Here is a 10,576-nt window from a genome sequence, read left to right as displayed (position 1 = left end):
CTTGATCCCTTGAAAGTCAAGAAGCGGGAGGAATCATGAAACTAGCAGTGGAATTTTTCTCCTTTTTCTTTTTTTTTTTTGCTTTAATTTCTCCTTTTCAGGGTACTAGTTTAAACGTAGAAGTACAAAACTCCAATGTCTTGCGGTCCAAAGCAGGCTTTGAGCCCATTAATTCAAAATCAATCCCCCCGAAACCACACAGAGCTGTATTGAACTAGAGCTGTCGTTCATTTATTTTCAGCACATGACACAGACTAGACAAAGAAGAGTTCATCTTCTCATCTTTCTTGTTCTTTTGCGGGGGGGGGGGGGGGGAGTCAGCTGAGACCCAAAAAAAAGAAAAGAAGTGAAAAACTTTTGTAATTTAGATATCACTTTTTGTAGGATTTTTCATGTTTTAAATTGAACAACAGAAGTAATTTCAGTTGCTGCAGGGTTTCAAAATACCAACAGAGGAAACAAAACCAAAAAAGAAAGCACCTTTTATTAAATAGAAAATAGAAAATTTCTACAGAACTGATAATGTTTTATATAAAAAATTTCATTTAACGAAAAAGGTCCATTCTCTGCTGAAAAATATTTTCAGGGGATACATTTCAATCAGGATTGTTAGCTGTTACTTACCTTTCAATTACTGACTGATGCCCCAACCCACATCCCCAGCGCTAGGTGCTGTTCAAAGATGCAATAAGCAATCTTTGGTTTACAGAGCTAGCAACTCATTTTGGGAACGGTTAAGCGCAACAAGTAATAGCGGGGGAGGCACAATAATAAGATCCCATGGATGCAGCAACCAATCTGTGGGAACAACCTGAGGGTACAGCACTGTTTTGTAAACGTCTTTTCCAAAAAAAAGCTGCCTTGGCTGGCTTCATGCAGGTAACCTTGATGATGTCTGGGACAGTCTTCAGTGGGATCTTAGGAACAGGTTGAAACACGAAGTGGTCTGTGAGTTTCAAGGGTGGTGCAGTGGCAGCTATGTAGAGAAGGATGTGCAATGAAGATGGTGCAGGAAAGAAAAGACCCTGGAGTCCTGGCAGAGGTGTCATTGGAATTGCAGGGACCTGGGTAGATAGGGGAGATGTGAGCTGCTTCCTCCTCCTAGATATGCATCTACTTGACTTGCACTGCTCGCTAACATCCTTATCACCAGAAACATAAGGCCGTGGAGAATCATCATGATTACTGGCCTCATTAGGAAAAGGTGAGCGTATCTCTGTGGGAGCTGAGTATTAGAGGCAAAGAGCAGAGCTGTTCAAGCTCTTCCAAGGAAAAATATTGTTCCTATTTCTCTGATATCCAAAATATTATCTTCGCTTGTATCAGTTTTTGACCCAGTTACACATTCCCCTTCTCCCTTTCATTTGCCCTAATTCCTATCGCTCCTCCTCATTTTCACCTGAACTAACCAAAATAAGTTTTTCTGTGAGTTGTACAGCCAAGACTGTTTGCCCATCAGTTCATTACTCAAGGCAAACTTCCTTGTGTGTGTGTGTGTGTGTGTGTGTGTGTGTGTGCGCGTGCATGCGTCTGTGTGTGTGTGTGTGCGCGCGCGTGCGTGTGTGTGCACGCGTGTGTGCGCGCGCATTTCTTTTCTTATAATTAGCCATCAGCAAGAGCAGATAGAGTGGATAATATTTGTGACAACTGGTAGCTAGTTAGAGGAGACTTTTCTTCCACGCACATGCCTATCTTCACAAAACAAGCAGGAACTTAATACCTTTGAGACTTCTTTCTCCTCAAGCTAAAATTTCTTCAAGGCAGGCAAAAGTTAAAATGAAAGGGACACCAATCAGCAGATAGACACTCATTGTACAATTGTATTAACCCTTTCAAACTTAGGAAGCTAGCCCTTGACGACACACATGCCTGTCCCTTCATCTGTTTGATAGCCAGTTCACGTGTCCTGCCTCACTACCTCGATACTTGGGCTCCATAACGCAGGTAATCTTACATCCTTCCAGCAGCCTTGCCTCTTCCTCCTTTCCCCTTTGTCCCTAAAAACAAAACAAAACAAAAAACCGAGACAGAAAACAGTGGGTGGAAAGATCATCAGTATCAGGAGACAGTTTCTGAAACTGAGATCTAAGCACCGAGTCCCTCAGGAACAGGTGATGCTCTGCCCAACAAAGACCAAAGGAAACCCTGCCAAATGCAGCCCACAATGAATCAAATACAGCTCCTCTTAGCTTACCACAATCAGAGAGGACCTGGGTCTAATTTGCAGCTCACAGCCCAGTTCTGCAGTGACAGATGCTGCCTGGAACTGAAGGAGAAATGATGATGCAGGGCCGTTTCCTCCGAGGCTCTGTTCTGTCACCATGGAGGCAGATAGCACACTCTCAACAAGTTTATCTGCAAAGTAACATGAAAATTCCTCACAGCAGGAGAGATTTGACGGGACGTGCCTAGAACAGCTTTATAAAAAGGTTTCTTCAAATGCTTCCAAATCCCATGCATCTTTTTCTTGCTTTATCATTCTTTTCAACATCCTTCTTTCTCTCTCTTTTTCTTTTTTTAACGCCTCCACAAGGCACGTTTATCAACATCAAAGCACGTTCTCATAAGCTCAGTTTTTTCCTCTGTCTCTGTTCCTGCAGAGTCCAAGCCTACTGGTACTCTCCACACCCAGAGACTTTACTAAGAGTAAAACTTGCATTTGTGCATGAAGTGCACTAAAGATGCTCAGTCCAAACCAAACCAGTGCTCTAGCTCTGACCTGTTATCACCAGTAAGATGCGTAAGTACAGCAGTCACACTGCCCTGGAGGCAGACTGAGCTCACGTAATCTGCAGGTCTTCTCTGCCCTCATGCCAAGCTATGCTCAAGTCCTTCCAAATCAGTACTGTGACCAAGCACAGCACCACCTGCCCACTCACACACCAGGGCATGGCTGAGTGTGTGCTGAAGGTGAAAAAACTCTGTGTTTCCTTCCCACATGGTCCCCAATCATTTCCTTAGGTGACAGTTACCTCAGGTACACACATCTACACAGTGCTGATGTGAAGACCAACTTTGACCCAAGGACTGAATTAAACTTCTAGTCTCATGTCCTCAAAGCAGAGTATTTGCTGGTTAAAACTACCCTGCCTTACTCTCCCTGACATCTTCCATTTTAAGGAAGAGCTCAGCCAGGCTCCATCAAGCGTGAGTGTTTGTATGTATATAGGTAGGAAGCTTTTTCAAGCCCAGTGCTGATCTGCATCTGTATTCCAGAAAAAACTACTTCACATAGGCCTGATTTTGTGGTATAGTGATATCCTTAAAAGCATCAAGGCAAAACGTACAGGGTCTTTTCACCATCTTTAAAATCCAAACCTGGAACCCAGCTGGATGCTAAGAGTGCCTTCACCCCCGAACCCTTCTCCTCTGTGCAGCATACAGCTCATGACTTTGGCTTTGGCCCATCATAGTATCATTGTCCCAGGTAAACTGCCTTTATCTTCCTGCCATCCTTCCCTAGAGGAGCCTTGTATCACCTTTCCATGGCACTGGCACTGCCATAGGGACAGGCTGGGAGTAGGAACAGCCTCCACACAGCTGTCCTCAATCTTTTAGTAGACTCCCATTTGGAACCAAACTCCTTATCCTCAGTCCACCTAATGTCACATTCTGGGAGAAGGGCACAACATAAGAATTAATTGTATTAAAGTGTAATTAGTCTAGAACAATTGCTATGGAAAGGATTGAAAATGTGCTAAAGGATGGATGCTTTAGTATAATGTATATTCACTCTTTCTCAGTGTGTTACGGGCTGCGCATATGTTGGGGTGGCGATGGGAGGGGAGAAGGTGAAAGGGGAGTTGGAATTGTGAAGTTTGAAGGTGAAAAAAGTCTTTATATCTGGATTAGTGGAGTCCTGGGGCCTTCAAAAATAGTTAAAATTCCCTTTTTTGAGTAATGGAGAAGTAGTTTGCATTGATCTTAAGAATTTGCTTATAGTTTTCCCTGGAGTTCAATGTACTGGGGAGTGCAAAGCTGACACAGCTCAAAAGTTTTATGAACCTCAGGTAACAGCGTGAAAGGAAATTTTAATAAATATTACATTTATTTAAATTTAATTTTTTTTCCTTGTTAATAATAAAAGCCAACCTTGGTCTTCTGGGCTTTTCTCATATGCCTGCTTAATACAGCAGCCGAATCGTGGAATTATTTATATTTTAACTTCGTTTTCAGTAAATCGTCAATCATTCACCTTTCAAAAGCATTAAATTCAGAGAAGAACAGCAGGGGAGAGGGAGACTGAAAAATAAATATTGACTTTCAGGGATTTGTTTTGTTTTTTTTTTAACAGAGGTTTAGAAATAGAAACTGTTGTGGGTGATGAGTAAAAGCTCAGCAAAAGGGAAAGACATTTGTGCCTATAGATTTCTTCCCATCTTAGACCTGCAGCTCTATTTCTGCTTCATTTGCAGGAAGTCACAGCAGTACCAATAGGCAGCGGCCCTTGGTGACTTATAGAGGCACCTGGGTGAAAATCCAGAGACTCGCCATCATTGGGTGAATGAGCTCGGTCTTCCTTAGAAAAGAGGTCTGCTACTAAGCATAGATATTGGTATTGTAAGCAATAGCTGAGATCCTGAGGAAAACCCAGACAAAACAAGCATGATGGAATTGACAAATGCATCAAAATCGCGATATACTGATCCTTATGCTATGGAAAGACCTTAAGTTTATCTGCCCTAAAGTCAATAAGGAACTCTTGATGCTCGTCTCTCTCGTTTTTTGGGACAGAAGGACCTACAGCCAGCCAGATGTCTCTTCAGTTCTCGCTGGAACCCTTTTGTAGGGTTCCTGCCTTCCTGAGAAAGAAGGCATCCCTAAAAGACCTGCCCTCCAGACCAATCTTCCCTGTTACAGACCCTCTGACCTACTGAAAATCCTAGCCTATGCAGGTTAAAATGAAGCAAAAGAGGCAGCCGCAGTCTGCCAGCTATGTGGAGAAAAGGCGAATGGGATCTGTTGCCATACTTATGACCACTTCAGAGACCACTCTGGTCAGAGCTGAAGATTACAGCAAGAAGAGACCTATCTGCCGTTTTGGATATCACAGGTCACAACACTGCAGTGAATCACCTGACAAGTTGCGTTCAACTAACAGTGCACAGTCTTGATTCAAAGACATCAGGAGACGAAGCCTCTACCAATATCCTTGGCAATTTGTTCACAGAGATAATAACTAACAAAATGGGTACCTGGATCCCCGCTCACATCTATTCATGTTCAGCTTAGAGGCTATGCTGTGCCTTTCTCTTTTAGATTAAAGAGTCCTTTTCTAGCAGGTGCACACACACAGCAAGTCATCACTTAAGCTTGTTGATGAGCTGAACAAATTGCTCTCTTGGAAGCATTTTGTCCAGCCCAGACTTGTGTGGGCTTCTGCATCCTCTCCGATTTCTCATCGTTCCTGACAAAAATATGTATCCCAGAACTGGCCATAGTTTCCATTATCTGTCCTCTCATGACATATACTTAGAACTAGTCCTATCCTTCCACTGATCTCCTTCACAGCGGCATTAGTTGGTCACAACATCATTCTGGACCTTCAGACCCTGATGAAGGGCCTTCATTTAGGACCTCCCAATGCTCTTTGGAGTCACTGCCTTCCAGCAGTGCTCTCTCACTCCATAGCTTTGGCCTGCACTCCTGATTCTTATTCTTTCTCCCAATTCAATCCTGGGAAAATTTAAGCTCTATGTGCCTGGACTACCGATGGACCCAGAGCCCTTTCACACATTCTCAAGGCCTATGAAGCACTCCTCCAAATTTTAGGTTACCTGTACATTTTAGTGAGCTGTGCTGTTGCTATGTATTTACAGACCATTGACGGAAACGTTAAATCGTATCCAGACTGGACTGCCTTCTCAGTATCACCACAGAAGAGTACTCATTAAACAGAGTTCCTGCTCATAACTTCTTTTCATGATCTGTCAGTTACTCAGTTCTTAATCTACTGAATATTACTGCATAAAAACCCGTAAGAGTCCCAGTCCATGTAGTCTTTCTATATCCTTTTCTTATCCATTAGCAGTAACAGATGCCTAAGAAATGACTATACAAACCACGACACATTCCTCCACCCCTCGCGTTCTCCCAGCTTCTGACAATCAAAGGTTTAGGAGTTCCTGTAGCAGCTGTAGCATCCAAACCATTGTGTCCTACAGTCACTAGTGGACCTGAAATAGTCTACTTCTTTTTTAACTTGTTTGCACTTTAGGTGTTCACTGTGATGAGGAATTCTTTAACTGAGCTGTATGTCCTGAGGAAACATACTTTCTAGTGTTTGTTTTCAGCTTGTGTGATCATTTCCCTGGATGTCCTCTCTTATTTGTGGTATGGGGAATGGTGAGTCATCATGCCTTTTTCATCTGCTCTCCACCACTTATGATTTCATTGTCCTCCATTCAGACTACCTTGTTGTAGACTTGTCTATCACCTTGTGATAGATTTGTTCCCAAGAAAGACAGTCTGTTCTTCCTACTGCTTTCTCAGAGCTGACATTAAATCTCTGCAACTAGACAAGCAGAGTCTTGTCCTTTGCAGCCAGGGCTGTCACTTCACCCCACTGTCTCTCCACTCCAGGTGGTGTGAAACCACATCACCCTGGGTTGCATCCAGTTGGGATAACATGCTTCTTTTGGAAGCCAGACAAGCAACTTCTCTGGTTCAAAGGGAAACAAGGGCTGGAGCTGTTACAGACTTCTGCCCTTTGCAGAAAAGCATTCTCTTTCCCTGCTGCCCTCCCCAGGCAGGCAAGCAGCAGCTCACCAAGCGAGAAGGCAAGCAAAAGGAGAAATAAAAGTTAAACAGAGGTTAAAAGAACAGGAGAAGAAAAAGAGATGACCCCCTGGAGTCTGGGGCTGAGCAGCATGAACAGTGGGAGCCCCTGGAATCCAGCTCATCCATCCGCACTGCCCTTGTTGCCTTCCAGTTCCCAGGAGGGGGCCTAATAAATTTTACAAAAGAGCAAACAGCTGAAAAATGCTCGTATTTAAAAATATATTGAGAGAATTTGCATGTTGTTCCCTTTTGTGTGGGGATGGCATTTATACACCCGGTGTTTCAGCAGTACCACATCTCAGAGCACTTTACATAGCAATTAATTACACACTGGTAGTGGAGTGACTGTCTACAGGCAACCTCATCAGCCATTATCCACTCAGCAACATCCAGCATACAGCTGTGAACATTTGCATTAGCAGAAAGTCATCTCGGCTGCCATTAGCAGGGTGTGGGAATGTCAGGGAGGATGCCGGGGTTGATCCACCCCTCACTCCTTCCCAAAAAGCCTTTAACAGCTACCATCACAGCCTTTACAGTCAAATTTGTGACCCTTCCCTCATTTCACCCCAGCCTTGGTCCGGGGAGATGTGTCATCCAGTTTACAGCACACAGCAGGCCAGAGCCTGTGTCTTATGCCTGGTGCCCTCTTGTCCTACTACAAGGAAGAAAGGATGCAAACACCCAGTTTGCACAGAGGAAAATCTTACCATGTAAACTCTGTCCATACTGTTTCACATCCTTGGTGTAGCTAGCCGTGCTGCAGCCTCTGTTCTCCAGGAATAGTTTCAGCATTCAACAGAGGCATAAATCAGCCTGGAACTACACCACACACCTGATGGGCCAATTTATGGCAACCCCTGCGGCCTGGATGCTACTGTGAAGTATTTTGCAATAATTTCTTGAATTCCTTTTTGCCTCTGCTTTGCCTGCACCATGGCAAAACTATCTATGTGACTGCAGTCAGAAGGCCAGAAGCAGCAAGTTGGTGATAGGCAAAGGGAAGAAGCCCAGGAGCACAGTAACCTTCAAATGGGAATTGAGGACAAGAGACCAATAATCAGTTGTCACAAGAACTTTAAGGTATTCTTGATAGAACTACAACATAAGCACATAGGCTACATCTTTACCTGCACAATGAACAGTTCCAATTATCACAGAATCACAGAACGGCTAAGGTTGGAAGGGACTTCTGGAGATCATCTAGTTCAACTCCCCTGCTCAAGCAGGGTCATCTAGAGGGTAATTGCACAAGATCACATCCAGGTGGGTTTTGACTATCTCCAGAGAAGGAGACTCCACAACCTCTCTGGCCAACCTGTTCCAGTGCTCAGTCACCCTCACAGTAAAGAAGTTTTTCCTCAAATTCAGATGGAATCTCCTGTGTTTCAGTTTGTGCCCATTGCCTCTTGTCCTGGACACTAGAACTCAATCTTCTACATTGCTAAGTTGTTAGAACACTACCTGGCATGTTTTTTTGCACAATCTAACTAACATTTTCCCAAATGATACCTAGATGCAGCCTAGCAATTAGCACAGACTAGTGCCCATTCTCAGTGGGCAATTTGGATGCGACCCCCCTGCTTTGGAGGGTGAGATAATTTAATGGGGCAGATGCAGGAGATCCTGTGTCAGCTGGCTTCTGCACAAGAGAGCAGACCCAGCCACAGTTAATTTACAGGTATAGACGCAGCCTCAGATTCCTGGACAGCATCCAGCCGATGACTGCATCCTACTCCTTTCAATATGACTGACCTGAAATTCAAAATGAAGCCACAACACTTCTAATCTTTAATTCTGCTGTGTACCATTGAACTGTTGCTGTCTTTTGATCCTGGATAAGGTGATCTTTGAATTTCAGCAAGTTAAGGAGTGTATGAAGTATCCAAGGCTCTTTTGAAGGACCACAGAAGATATGATTGCAGCATAAACCACGTGGATTTCTTTTCTTTCTATCCTGTTTCTATTTCATGCGTCCTAAAATATTCAACATAATATTTCTATTTTTGCAAGATTGGCATGCCCTTCTTGCTGAGCCCACCAAGCTGGCTCTGGTCAGCAGGAGAGCTCTGAGAACCAATAAAGAAGAATAGAATCTCTATTGTCATTTCACAGAAAACAAACCTTATCCAAGTGGGAGATAAAAGTGAGTTGATCAAGGTCATGTGCCAACCCAGCAGCAGACCTAATTAATCTGGTCAGAGGAATGAGCCAGTATAACACTATGCTGGCTTACAGATGGGAAAACCGTGACCGAAAGCATATTCTTTGCCCAGAACCCTCTAATAGTCCATGCTGTTTCCTCTAAACCTGAACAATTTAGAAATACTATTCACCAGGGGTCTTTAATAAAGCCTGGGTAACTCAAGATATACTGTAAGCTCATCTTCTGTACCCTTGCCTCTCTCAATCTATCATCCAGCATTTATTTGAATGTAAGTCCTTCGTTTGTATGTTCTTGCTCATGGATTGCCCTCCTCCAGCTTTTAAGTTCCAACAGTTAAGTCAGGATGGGGAGTGTAAAAATAAACTACAAACCTGCATCATGGTAGCAGAAGTCCCCTTCCAGTTTATGACTTACAAGAACACAAAGTGGATGGGTGGTGAAAAGTAATGGACTTGTGAAGGTAAATATGGTCTTCTTACAAGTGTTATATTCAGTATGCAATTGCAGCTCTCCAGCTTTGGGCTTCCTGCTGCTGATAAACAGAAAAAAAACAGACTGTTGGCAGTATGGGAGCATTGCATGAAAGTAGAACTGGTCTTCCTATTCAACCCTATCTCCTTACTTCACAGGCATGCACATGCTTTCCAGGACAGCAGGATCCGTGGCACTAGAGGTGAGCAGATATGATCTCATCCCAGCCCCTCTTGCAGAGAGAAGAGGGGAGTCAATGTTTCAGTGGCTGGAGAAGGCAGAAGTTCTTCCAAGGTAGCTGGTTTACACCAAAAGCAGAGTGTTTGGAAGCAAAACGAGATAATGTCTCTGGGGCTTCCTTTATCTTGTCTTTGTTGCCAGAGCTAATTTCCTGATTTCTAACCCCTTCTTGAGATATGTGCAGACACATTTTAATGAGCTTTTGGGAGATAGTGTTCTTATCCCCCTCTTCAGAACAGGCTGGATCCTTTTCTGTGCTTGTTTGCTATTAAGTTCTTCTGCCTTTAACTACTTACTGGTTTCCTGCATGACTTCCCAGTCTATTTCCCCTCCCCCCCCACACACACCAATCTCTAAACTCCCTCAAAACCCTGGCAATCCACAGAATTTTCTAATACTCATTTGAGGTTTCAATGCTGCCACTGTCCAAATACTATATTGGGGTTCAGGGACTTAAATACAGACAAACAAGTCAAGAAAAAGAAAATAATTCTCCAGAGGGATGGAAGAAATGGGAACAGTAAACCCCGCAGCTATCTGTCCTCAAATCAGATGTCTATGCAAACTTCCCCTGAGCAACCTGCCATGAAAGCTTGGCTTAGCAAGATTTGCCTCGGACTGGAGGGCTCACTTCCCATGGGCTCCTGGATCCATTTCTGTAGCTAAAGCAATGTTTTTCTTGTCAGCACTACAGAAGTTTACATTAGACTCCTGCATTTTCCTGCCCAGCCCTTTATATGACAACAAACCTGGGACCTCACAACAGCAGTGAAGGGTGGTTGATCTCCTCGGCCATTACCTATAGGCAGTAGCCCTGCCCACAGTTGTCTTCTAGACAGAGAAGGAGAGCTGAAGCTGTGCTTTCTGTGATGCAAACACCTCCCCATATCAAGAAGCAGAACTGAAAACCACCAGGCA

The 10,576-nt window shown here is 43.8% G+C and overlaps 1 long non-coding RNA gene across 1 annotated transcript; it reads right to left on the bottom strand.

Moving 5' to 3' along the window:
• Positions 1-469: 469 nt before the first annotated feature.
• On the bottom strand, positions 470-2,381 carry LOC138064373 (uncharacterized). Its single transcript, XR_011137612.1, has 2 exons — positions 2,195-2,381; positions 470-1,997 (listed from the first exon to the last, which is right to left on the bottom strand). It is a non-coding gene; the product is annotated as an uncharacterized lncRNA (long non-coding RNA).
• Between the last annotated feature and the right edge of the window lie 8,195 nt (positions 2,382-10,576).

Source organism: Struthio camelus, chromosome Z (assembly GCF_040807025.1).
Source record: "Struthio camelus isolate bStrCam1 chromosome Z, bStrCam1.hap1, whole genome shotgun sequence".
Lineage (NCBI taxonomy): Eukaryota > Metazoa > Chordata > Aves > Struthioniformes > Struthionidae > Struthio > Struthio camelus.
This window is presented reverse-complemented; position numbering and strand designations above follow the sequence as displayed.